This window comes from Haliotis cracherodii, unplaced genomic scaffold (genome assembly GCF_022045235.1).
Source record: "Haliotis cracherodii isolate W230 unplaced genomic scaffold, xgHalCrac1.p SCAF_17, whole genome shotgun sequence".
Taxonomy (NCBI): domain Eukaryota; kingdom Metazoa; phylum Mollusca; class Gastropoda; order Lepetellida; family Haliotidae; genus Haliotis; species Haliotis cracherodii.
In genome coordinates, this window is record NW_027266272.1 from 10,832,177 (window position 1) to 10,845,417 (window position 13,241).

Consider the following 13,241-nt stretch of genomic DNA (forward strand, 5'->3'; position numbering starts at 1 on the left):
TACCATTTGTCGAGCACAATAATATTTACCAGGTGGATTAATTACATCATCACTGGTGAGACAAACTCCTGGCCCAGTTAGATTCTAGCAACAATAACATACTTTTTATGCAAATTGTGTGAGTGGCGGGTTCTACCAGTAGGGCAGGACATGCTTACCCTTTTCACAAGCACCTGTTGTCATCACTGATCTTCAGTGATCCATTCATATAATTTTCACCCCTATTTTGTCTTTTATGCCGAATGAAATCTGTTTCGGGACTGGTTATTCTCTGACATTTTGTAGTGTGAAACTGGGCCTATGGGTATTCAATGTGATAATTTTATGGAAACAGAAAAAAAATCATGTCAGTAGCCGCTGAAAAGTTATTGACCTTATGGAACATGTATTTGGATCCAAGATCAAAATGTTCTCTATGTAGTGTTGCTCACTGTACTTTTTTGTCCATGTTCAGACAATATATGTCATGACACTGTAACTGCAGGGAAATAGTATCTTGATTGGCTGACCAAACCAGGACATAAACATTGTGAAACATCATCAAACAAATATAAATATATATATTGCAAGTGATTTGATGACATTTTATTGGCTAACCCAGCAATTAATTTTGTATTTATGTTCCCATAAACCAATAAAAATACTGTTTCCTGATTGGCTAATAGGGTGGGCGGGACTTGGGTTGGATTATATGCGCTGAATGATGTCACTGATTTCATATTGTCTACTTTTTTTTGTGTTAATATGCAGTCTGTGAAGTAATTATTATTGTCTTTTTTATTTATAAAAATTGACATTTATATTGTTTTTTTTATATTTATGGAGGAATAAACATATAAACAGTGTGCACACTTTGCATCAATCTGCTACTTGAATTTACAGTGTGCACCTCCATAAATGTAAAAACATATTGAAGCCAATTCTTATAAATAAATAAGACAACAATAATAACTTCACAGATTGATTATTAACACCAAAAACAAACCTCCACAAACTAAAAACATATTGACATCAATTCCTAAATATCGGAAAATGAATAGTTATTTAATATTTCGAAGAGTTTATGAAAGCTGCTCCACCAAACTGATGGTGTTTTTATGATATGAAGGTGAAAAGACTTGCTTTGAGAACTGATGTTGAGCAGTTGCCTGGCAAATAGTCTGTGCAACCACTGATATATCTGTTGCACTGATCCTATTTAGCTAACAGGGGGAAATATATTTGTCAACCAAGTGTCTAGTCAACATTTTTCAAGTTTTTCAGTTCCAACCCCTAAATCTAGTGTAGCTGTCTTTCACCATTTGCTCTAAATAGCTGAAGTTCATTGTTAGACTAATTCAGGGATACCGTATTGAAGGATAACATAAAAGGTGGGAGTTTCTAGTTATACATAGGTTATGGGAGTTTATAGGTCCCCAGGTGCAACTGCTGCTCAGTAATAGAGGAATCTAAAGGTCAAGTCAGGACTGGAATGCACATGCTTTTGAAAAAACAACATCAGCTAAACTTAGTTGTTGTTCCATGAAACTAGGGGTGTTAAAAGACAGAGAGCCTGATATAACAGGATGGGAAAAAAGAAATATCGATATCGAGACTTAGAAAAAGTGACTTAATCAATAGTGCGATGAAACGCTTAGCTTCCCTTTATGGGGCTATGTCATTGGTTTGAAATACTATTGGGTGTATCTTTTGAAAATTAATGGAACCAGTAGCTGAAGATGCTTTTTATTGTGGAGTTGTAAAATGTGGTGAAATTATCGGTATGTCCTTGTGAGACCTCAAGGTTGAGATAGCTAAGCACATTGTATGGGAAGGCAGGCTTGTTCATATGTGAAATTGGGAAAAATAGTTCATATTGAAATTTATTAATAGAGAAAATAATATTGAGTTTATTATAATTTGTGGGAAGTGTAATTGAAGATTCATATCAAATGATATTTTTTAAGAAATTGGGGATTGGCAGTTGCAAGAGTTGAAGGCTTTGAGCAGTGCTTGATACAAGGGACTTGATTTAACTTGCACCAGGTGCTTGTTGACATGAAAAGCTACCTGCACCAGACAAAACCAGATTGCACCCTGGTCCCATAAATTTATCAAATTTGGAACATAGATGCATAAACTAGTCTAAATAAGTACCATCTCAGATCTCTGATGACAGTGTCATGTGTCGCATGAATTACACGTCACATGACACATGGCTTAGTAGTGTAGTATTGTAAACGAAGCTTCGAAATGTGTTAAAGATCATTGTTGTGTGGACAAGTAAGGATTTGTCAGACTCAAATTTTTATTTTTTTACATCCACTTTGTGTTTTTAGATAGAAATATCAGGCTGCATTTCTCAATGATCGGTTGCAATGGTGCATGTTTTATGTATGTAACTCAAGCCCTGTTGAGTCATGTTCAAATGGTGGTTCTTAAGGGATGCTTTGGTCCTTGGTTTCACTTCCGTATCAGTCTTGTACTCTTCCCTTTAATCCTTCATATTCCATGTTAATCCTCCATACAGTACTGGGTGTAATATTCCTGTGTACTGGAAAAGGATATGCATTTTGGACAAAACAGATTCATGTTGGAAGTCGTTTCTTGTTGACATCAAAGACTGCTATTTATAGCCTGTGTTTGACATTTCTGCGGCCATCTGTCGATGACCTTCCTTTCGTACAGTGGTGCCTCGTCACCAGTCCCCTGATTAGGAGACATTCAGGAGGAATGAAATTGTGACCGCCATTGCCATGGATTGGGCGGAGGAGCTGGTAATAAATAAGGCCAAGTAAGTCTTAGGTACTCAACAGCAGCCATCAGGGAGATGGTTTTTGATCAGCCGGGAACCTGATGTGTTGAATTGTGAAGTATTTTTCCTGCTCAGACCCCCTTCTTGTGATTTGTAATTTTTGTAGGGCCAAAGGTGAGATATGCAGTGAAATCTTGGAAGTCCAGAAACTTCACTGTCTGTTCAGTATGTTTGGTTAATGCAACTGCAAACAGTTCTTCAGAAATATCACAATTTATCATCCAAACTGGCTTCCACATGAGATATGGCTTGGGTGAGATCAAGAGATAACTACATTGTAGATATTGCTGCAATGAAATTGCATCACAATGCTTTGCAGACCATTGTGACCTCATTGGTGACCATAACGTCACAATCGAATGACATCACTAATGGCTCTCCTACTGAAGCTGTTAGCAGTACTTTTTACACCTAAGGCACTGCTTATTACTGTCTACAAACTGAAAAAGTTGGAAGAATGATGTTGGATGATAAATAAAAATATTACCCCAGTGTCTTTTGATATCAAATATATCAACCCAAGCCTCAGACTTTTTCCACTTTTATCAGTGAGTGTTGATATATTTGATATCAAAAGACACTTGGGAGAGATTCTCTATGTGTCAGCTAAATGTTTGAAGAAAGCATGAAGAGATGAAGGTCTTTGACATTTATGACTTTGGTGAAACCAACAAAAACATGTATGATGCTAGCAAACCTCGAAACATGATCAGGGTAAATCTGGGTGTCAAACAAGTGACCCTAGATTTCTGGCACCCTAAAGGAACACCAGTAACTGACTCAAAGAAAGGAACACATCGGCATCTTATTGTATTTGGCTGAATCCCAAATTTGCCCAATGAGAATCCTTGGTCTATATCAATGTTTTTCATTCCAGTGGTAAGGCCAGATTTTTTTAAGGCTTGGTTTACAAATCTGCTGACTCCAAAAAATTGAAATGTGAAAAAAAATATGAAAAGAAGCGTTTTTTCAGCTTTCCAGAAACAAGTTAGATTAAAAAAATTGAAATGTGAAAAAAATAAAAAGAAGTGGTGTTTTTTTCTGCTTTCCAGAAATGCGTTAAATTCTAAAAGACTCATTTACTGTCACCAATCCAGCCTAGACGTTTGTTGTTTCTTTCCCTGTTCCTCCTTCCACCGACTTTATGAGGAAATAAAAAAAAGTGTTTGAAATTAGAATTTTTTATTTTTTTTAAAATGTCTACCTACCGAACCAAATTTTTTCCCCAAAATCTTCTAAAGATAACAGAAAGAAAAAGCCTGGCCTAAATGCATGTAAGCTGCACCACGGCGTCCTTCCCATACCAAGCAGAATTGTTCTATGCAACATTAATCCCTGACGAAATCACATCATCTAGGAAGGACATGATCCCAGATTGGACATCCGTACAGTGTCAGATTGTCAAAATGGCTCACTTCTTGTCATTCGAACAAGGTGTCCGGGTTTATATGAGGAGATCTGTGTCTGAATACCAAATTGGAACTTTGACTGTTATTGACCAGGAAGTGTCTTAATGCAAAGAACTCTTGACCTGTCACTTGGACCTGGTGAGAACTGGTCTTTATCCACATACAAGCTGCTAAACAGCTTCCAGACTCGTGAAACTGCCTTGTGGTTCAAGCGTTACCTGGGTTTGATTCCCAACAGGTGTCAAAGAAGTCCTTGCGATAACTGGTGTTAAACTTTATTATCTCACTTTTGACAAAATAAAAGACTAAGTCAATATCGTCATGAAATTTTACAGAAACTTTAAAAAAATCAGGGCTGGATTTAAGGAACTTGATTTAACTTGCACAAGGTGCATGTTGACTTGAAAAGCAGGTTGCACACTGGTCCCGTACAATTCAAAGTGCAGATTAAATCCCACAATTTGATGATGTCAAGCCCTCAAAATCATGACAAATTACACATTATACAGGGATTATTGATGTAGTAAATGAAACTTAGATGCACTGAATGTGTTCAAAGATGGTTGATGTGTGGACAAGTAAAGCGTTTGAAACAGATTTGAAAGATTTCAAATTGCACTTAGTGCATGTAGAAAAATATTAGTTTGCATGTTTTAATAACAGGTGTGACTGGTGCATGTTTTATATATCATACTCTGCCAATTTCCTAAAATGAATGAGTATGAGAAAGCAGTTTGGGGTCATGGTTGGTCCAGTTGTCAAAGACCAGCTCTTGAGTTTCACCAGAGTGGTCAATGTCTACTACCTGCTTCACTAAGGGCTTCTTCCTTCCATCCAAGATAACGCATTGTGATATAACTGGAATTATGTTTAAATCGGTTTATCATCCAAAACTAGCTCCCACAGGAGATATCGCTTGGATTAGATCAAGCGATATCTACACTGTACACTGTAGATATCGCTGCAATGAAATTACATCACAATGCTTTGCAGACCATTGTGACATCACTGGTTACCATGATGTCACAATCAAATGACATCACAAATGGTCTGCTACTGAAGCTGTTAGCAGTACTTTTTACACTGAAGACACTGCTAATTACTGTCTACAAATTGAAAAAGTTGAAAGAATGATGTTGGATGATAAATAAAATCTCACCCTCGTGTCTTTTGATATCAAATATATCAACACTCGTTGATAAAAGTGGCAAAAATCCTTGGCAAGCCTCGGAATTTTTCCACTTTTATCAACTCGTGTTGATATATTTGATATCAAAAGACACGAGGGTGAGATTCTCTATATTCCACCCAAATCCCTCACTCACAAATCAACATTTTACAAGTGGGCATGCATCTGTTGGAGAAAGGAGACAGGCCCCATCAGCACTGCGGGAACCTGTGTCAACCGAGTCCGCTGCTGCACGCGTTATTGGTAAGAGTACTCTAGTCTCTGTGTTTCTATAGATTTTTCCACATTTGCCGATTTTGACAGAAACAGACCAGTGAGTGTCCCGTGAGCCTCTTAATTTCTATTGATGACCATTTAATTTTATTGACTGAAAATTGCAATCAATGAATTTGTTCCCAGTGCCATCTTTTCATCCAACACATGGTTGAATATTAAGTGTAGGAAAGTTTTTGAAATATGTTTTTGTTGTGTTGCACTGTCAAGCAGTTTGGAATTGCTGAGTTGGAGCTGAAGTGGATACAGACCAGCGACCATGTCCAGTTTTACACGAAGTTACATGTATGGATGCCAGATGTAGGCATGGAATGATATATGGGAATATTGATGTATTGCTTTGTTCATTGTGATGCAGCACTCAACAATATTCCAACTATATGATGGCGATCTGTAATTAATTGAGTCTGGACCAGACAATCCAATGATTGACAACATGATCATCGATCCATGCAATTGGGATATGATGACAGGCATCAACCAAGTTAGCGAGCCTGACCACCCGATCCTGTTAGTCGCCTCTTACGACAAGCATGCAAGCATGGGTTGCTGAAGAATTATTCTACCCCGGATCTTCTAGCTAAGGTCTTGATATTTTGCCATTGTTTGCCCTACAATAAGACTATATTAATAGGAATTTGAAAATGCCAAAAGTATTGTCAATAGGATGCATAACAATGGATGGTGTCAAAAGTTGGAAAGTTACAAATACAACACAAACTATGCAAATTTCAAACCCACCAATGTTAGCTTGCAAGGATCACAACAACTTCGGATGAGAGTTACTTCCCTTTGGTTTGAGGCCTACTTTAAGATTGTCAACAATATTTTATTCATTTCTATCACATTGATATATATAATTATCAAGCCTTAAAGTTGGTTTATTACTATCGCAGTATGAATGCAAAAGTTGACAACTATTGCAATAACACTGAAATAGTGTGGGCTACTATTGCAATATGATCTCAATAGTGAAAATAGCCCCAATAGTCAGCTCTAGTCAGATGTAACAAGCAGTTGGTAGGCCTGCATCAATTCACCAAAGTATCTATTTTTCAAAACCTCTAGGTTGGCCAATGGTGGCCCATGTGGCCCAATGGTCTAAGGTGCCAGAGTTGCATCCCTTAGGTATGCCAGAATCCTTTGACAAAGGGTTTGGATCCAATGGCCAGATTATGATTCTTGGTGTGTCAGCCCCATGCATTTGGGGTTGACCAAAGTTGTATACATCCAAGAACTCAATCACATCAGGCTTTCCTTCCACATTAGACTGATATGTTGTGCTATAACTGAAATACTGTCCAAAGCCCTCTTGCTAGCTTGCTTACACTCACTCACTCACTCACACACTCACTCACTCACTCTAAAGGCTAAGGGTTGTTGACGCGTTTGTTCAGAGAGGGAGGCAGGGATCATAGTCTAGTTGCTAGCGCAATTCATTTCCTACATCTATATCAAGACTTTTAAGAACATCTTATCAGACAAAACTGATGAGAAATAGAAACACAAGTCATGTGTACAAAACTGTATTCATGAACTCGTAAATCTATATCAAACACAAATTATCTTGTCAGGAGAAGTGTCCTGTAGGTTCATCGATAATTTATATCAGTTTCTTTAATTCCCTGATCATGTTAGAAATGTGACAATGCATTAGAGTTTATTCCTGCTGTTGAGACGCACGAGGAATGTTTGTTATTGATGAATCGGGTTTGCCGCGACTGTAAGGCTGAAGAGTGAAGAGAGGCTGATTCAATAATTGGATGTCGGACTTGGTAAAATTAGACAAGTTGTCAGTGTGATTGACAAGTGAGAGGCGTTGATGGTGTACACCAATCTGTCAGAGCATGGGCTTTATGAGTTTGAATATTGCACCAGTGCCACAAGTTCCGCTGACCTGGGTCACCAGTGTGTGTACTCTCTGCGTAGAACTTAGTGCTGTACACACAGACCTTGATTATCCCTGAAGCTAGAGCTGGTGTATGGATTCCAATTTCTTTATTGCCCCTTTACTTGTTTCCCTACAGGTGCTAGTTCCTTTGTCTAGCAAGGGGCACCAGGCCTTGAATACTGTTTTCTTTTGTTTCTGTGACCGACAGGAGAATAAAATAACTGAAAGTAGAAAAAAAGAGACTTTGAACCAAAATAATTTGTCTATTTTACAATTAGTTGAAATGAATTTTTTTGGTAAGAATCGGTGATTATATGTGTAAAAATCATTACTCTATCAATAAACCCAATCTTATCCGACACCTTTTAGACAACTGAGAACATGGTCATGGAGTAAAACAATCTACTGGCTTGATGAAGTTGAAGGTTCTGGCTAGATGAGGTTGAAGACTCTGTTGGCTAGATGAGGTTGAAGGCTCTACTGGCCAGATGAGGTTGAAAACTCTACTGTCTCGATGAGGTTAAAGACTCTATTGGCTAGATGAGGTTGAAGGCTCTACTGGCTAGATGAGGTTGAAGGCTCTACTGGTTAGATGAGGTTGAAGGTTCTATTGGCTAGATGAGGTTGAAGGCTCTACTGGCTAGATGAGGTTGAAGGCTCTACTGTCTCGATGAGGTTAAAGGCTCTACTGGCTAGATGAGGTTGAAGGCTTTACTGGCTAGATGAGGTTGAAGGTTCTATTGGCTAGATGAGGTTGAAGGCTCTACTGGCTAGATGAGGTTGAAGGTTCTACTGGCTAGATGAGGTTAAAGGCTCTACTGGCTAGATGAGGTTGAAGGTTCTATTGGCTAGATGAGGTTGAAGGTTCTACTGGCTAGATGAGGCTGAAGGCTCTACTGGCTAGATGAGGTTGAAGGTTCTATTGGCTAGATGAGGTTGAAGGCTTACTGGCTAGATGAGGTTGAAGGCTCTACTGTCTCGATGAGGTTAAAGGCTCTACTGGCTAGATGAGGTTGAAGGCTTTACTGGCTAGATGAGGTTGAAGGTTCTATTGGCTAGATGAGGTTAAAGGCTCTACTGGCTAGATGAGGTTGAAGGTTCTACTGGCTAGATGAGGTTAAAGGCTCTACTGGCTAGATGAGGTTGAAGGCTCTACTGGCTAGATGAGGTTGAAGGTTCTACTGGCTAGATGAGGTTAAAGGCTCTACTGGCTAGATGAGGTTAAAGGCTCAACTGGCTAGATTAGGTTAAAGGCTCTTCAGACAAGATCAGTTTGTGTTTCAAATGACTATATGTGATGAAGGCAGTCCAGACGAGCTGGAATATTACTAGCTGTATTGACAGACGAAGGAAGTGCTGCATACACCCAGTTCCATGACATTGCTTTGGATAAGCAGTGCGATATGACTGGTGATGACTGAAGGCTTTAACACATCGGTGCAGCTTCAGCTAAAGCTTCTGTTTCTATCAATCTCGGCCACGCTGGAGTACTAAATTAAGTATGGAAAATCTATTTGTGTAATAAGTATTTATTAAAAGATAGTTCCAGCAGCTATTAGACTGCTTATACATACAGTAAATTTAGCCACTTTAATGTGTGTTATTACCCAGGGTTTAATACGGCAGAGCTGATGGTGTTGGTGGTAGTGAATAAAACCTGTATTGCCTCATGATTGCTAGAGTTAGCTAGAGGTTTTGCAGAATGCTATTTGATATTCTGAGGGTCTAAACCTCAGGAATCTCCAATTCAGAATACATTTGTGTTAAAAGAGTTTGGTATGTATTTATGATAAAATACTGTATTTATCTGAAAATATTGAATTGATATCTCACGAGTGAAAAAACACTTTATGCTGGAGGTACTTTAATTTAATTCTCCCTCAATGTCACAATGAGTTTCAGAGACAGATTGTCATGATCAGTAATAAAACATGTATAAAACATTTATCTCTTCATGTCAAATAACACTATTATATCATTTCATCATTGCACCACTCATGAGAATATCAATTTTGTCAGGTCAATAAATGAAATACACATGCTATTTGACAAGGAATGACGGATACTACTTTTATATTCTGAAGATGTAGGGGCTCTAGGGGGTGGGGCCTGGGGTGGGGCCTGGGCTAGACTGGGGGTGAGGTGGGCCTGGGATGGGGATGGGGAGGGCAAGGGCTGGGTTTAGTGTGATATTCTTGTGGAGTCAAGTCAGGTATATTATGTATTGGTTGACAAACATTTGATAGATGATATCTTTTTCAATTATTTTCCTTTTGCATATTTTTTCGGCCTGTTTTTGCTAACAATAAACTGAACGCAAAGCACCAAACAGCCAACTAGTGTTAAGCAAATATTGTGTTTCTCAGTGAGAAATACTGGGCATAAGTTTCCAACAGGTGACATTTCATTGTTTCCATATATTTGGACAAGGTGAGCTCCAGGACTTCTGACTTTTCTAGATGAGAATAAAATGTCTGTCTCAAACCTTGTTTGTTATCGAAGATTTCAGGGTCCTAAGCCATTAGAAAGAAATCTTGACTCGGTAACCTTCACATTACAAGTAAGAAGTTATTGGAAACTGTTTAGCTCTCAGGGAACCAGAGGCCCTTGAGAAAATCTCGCTTTGAGTCTCTCATCTTGCCAGCTAGCAAGTGAAGCTGCTGTCGTCGCACTTGTTCACTGTCATCTTATTAACCTTTGAATCAGTCCATGCTCCTGGTGTTCATGTAACTAAACCGAGTGTGCCTGGTCAATATTGCCAATCTTGGAACTTCATGATCACTTAACATATGGACTCATGGCTTCATTCATAAAAATGTCAGGATTGTCAGCTGCACTACAAGCCGGACTCGTGATTATGGTTCCTTAATAAGGTCGATGGGTATTGTGAGTTCCTTTTAACCTTGAAGTTTGTAGTTTATGTGACCTCTGATTACTTTGTGTGATGTTTCCTTTCTTTCATGGAAAGGATGCAGGTGCTTCAGTTGTGTAATACACTTTTCCCAGAGTAGTGTCCCTTTCTTGATGGGATTGTTGGTCCCAGGGTCACCCAATCTTGTTGAGGGCATGATGCCCTGGTTGTGTAGGATGCCGTTATTTGTGACGCAGAGTTGCATTCTTTTTCTGTACCAGGATCCACTCATAGTGGGTTTGAATCCCACAGTTTCCCTGATTATGATCCATAGATCATCAGAACTGTGCCATCGCCTTGGTCTTAGCAATACTCCAGCTGTCTGATGATGGCCTGTTAATAGAGTCTGGACCAAATAATACAGTGATTGATATTATGAGCATCAATCCATACCATCTAGGTACAATGAAACGCAATCAACCAAGTCACCAAGTCTGACTAACTGTTCATTTAAGTCCCCTCATAGGACAAGTGTGGGTTGCTGGGGACGTCTTCTAACATGGAGTTGCCACTGGGTATAGGCTTGGTGAAGCCCTGCTGATTATATCACAGGAAATAATTTTTACAATAAAAGTCCAGGGATGATGGCATCATTGGGAACAGATGGGATTTTCTGGTCCCTCAGCGTGAAAACAAAAAAATCGTCCCACTGATCAGAATTATAATTTCAGGAAGTCTCTGTTTGCCTGAAACAGGTACAGGGGAAAATCATGATTAACGATGTCAGAAGAAAATGGCTAAATCTAATTCTGTTGTCGATGTTTTTGTACCAGACAGTGTACAGCAAAACTAGATTTAATAAATGATCATGTATATCAACCACCACTGTTGAGATATATTGTATTGTCCTCAGGAAGAGTAAATCAATGATTGACCGAATGATTCTTGAAAGGTGATGGTGTAGCATGTGATTGGGGCATGACCCCGAATGTTTCTGTACTCAATTTTTCAAATATAATTGATGGGTTCTTGTCGTATAGAAAACAATTGCAAGCGATTCCATGTCATTTGATTGGCTTACAGAGAAAAAACTAACTTCATGCCCAGGAAAAGACCACTGTTTCTTGATATTGGCTCATAATAGAATGGGTGTGGCTTTGGTTTCATTATTGTGCTGAATGATTGGCTGATTGGTATTGATTTCTACAATTTTTGTTTTAATGAATTATTATTGTTGACATTTATTGACGCTGTTTGCACACTATTTTTTACATTTATGCCTCCATAAACACAGCAAAATATTGAAGTCAGTTGTGAGTGAGTTTCACTCAATGTGTGGGTGAGTGAGTGAGTGAGTGAGTGAGTGAGTACAGTCAAGATAACTGGGCAACTAATGCTCCTTGCATGGTTAGACCACCTCCAGGATTCGATCCCTGGATGTATCATACAAAAAGACGTTAAAAGCTGATACATGTTGTTACCCTGCCTGGCGCTTAAGTGGCTAAAACAAGGACTAGTCGGCCTGAAGTCAGTTTACTGTGTCTAAGAGGGGTTTTCATGCTAAACTGCAGCATGGTATATCCCAGTGGGCTAGCACTATATAACTGGCATTTGTCCGGACTAGTACAATCAGCCACACACTCACATGTGCATACACATCGCTATATAAGTGCAATAATCTTGGACACAACGTTAAACCCCATTTCACCTCCCCTTCCACTGTATAGTTAATAATGACTAGGGGCTGTAGCCAAGACATACGGACAAGAGCTTCTTGGAAGGGCTGGAAATAAGCCGAGGCCGCATGCAATCCAAGCATGACTTTCATCTTGCAATGAGTCGAACCAATGCTAGAAAACACATTTACTTATAAATTATTGCTTGTTTTCTTGTGGAAGAATAAGATAAGTTACAGCATTTCAGGCACGCTTTTTTGTCCTTTATGTATTTTGCATTGAAGCAGAATCTTGGTCGACTGTTTAAGCTGTTTTGCTGGGTGATGTACATTTGTGGGTGTTTTTGTTGAATGAACTGGTACAAGAAGCTGCTTGGACTTGGCATTTAGGTCTGTCGTGTAAATATTGGAATACATTCCAAACAGCGGGAACAGATATCCTTTTGCTCACTGTAAGATGGGTTATTTTCAAGTGTGTATGGAAATGTACAGATTGGATTTCAAATGATAAATATCTACTGATAACCAGAGGAACAACAGCCATCTTGCCCTTAAATCTGGGACCATGAAGATGTTGCAACTGTTGGTTCCATGTCCCAACAGAAACTAGATAGTAAGCTGACCCCATTGTAGGGGGTGAAGTTTTTCTGTGCTGACTCTTAAATCACCTCATACTTCAACTGTTTTTCCTTCAATGATGTGGATTATCTGCACCCCTCGCCTGCACTTTGAGTCCATTTAGAAAAACAACAAGAAATAACTACCAGGTGCAACAAACAGTTACTGTTGCTCCCTGTGGGGATTCCGGGCAGTACAGTGCCCCAGTACCCCATGCTGGTCTGCCTTGGAGATTCCAGGGCAAGACAGTTCCCCAGTACCCCATGCTGGTCTCCTTGGAGATTCCAGGGCAAGACAGTTCCCCAGTACCCCCATGCTGGTCTCCTTGGAGATTCTCAGGGCAAGATAGTGCCCCAGTACCCCATACTGGTCTGCCTTGGGGATTCCAGGGCAGTACAGTGCCCCAGTACCCCATACCGGTCTGCCTTGGGGATTCCAGGGCAGTACAGTGCCCCAGTACCCCATGCTGTGTCTGAGTTGGGTATATATGTTAATCTGTGTCATGGCGCCTCAGTTGGTTAGCACTATAAAACCTTGCATT

The 13,241-nt window shown here is 39.4% G+C and overlaps 1 protein-coding gene across 6 annotated transcripts in view; it reads left to right on the forward strand.

The window, feature by feature from the left end:
* The window catches only part of LOC139464887 (voltage-gated inwardly rectifying potassium channel KCNH6-like), a 228,704-nt gene that overhangs the window by 74,946 nt on the left and 140,517 nt on the right, over positions 1-13,241 (forward strand). The gene's annotated exons all lie outside the window — the stretch shown is intronic.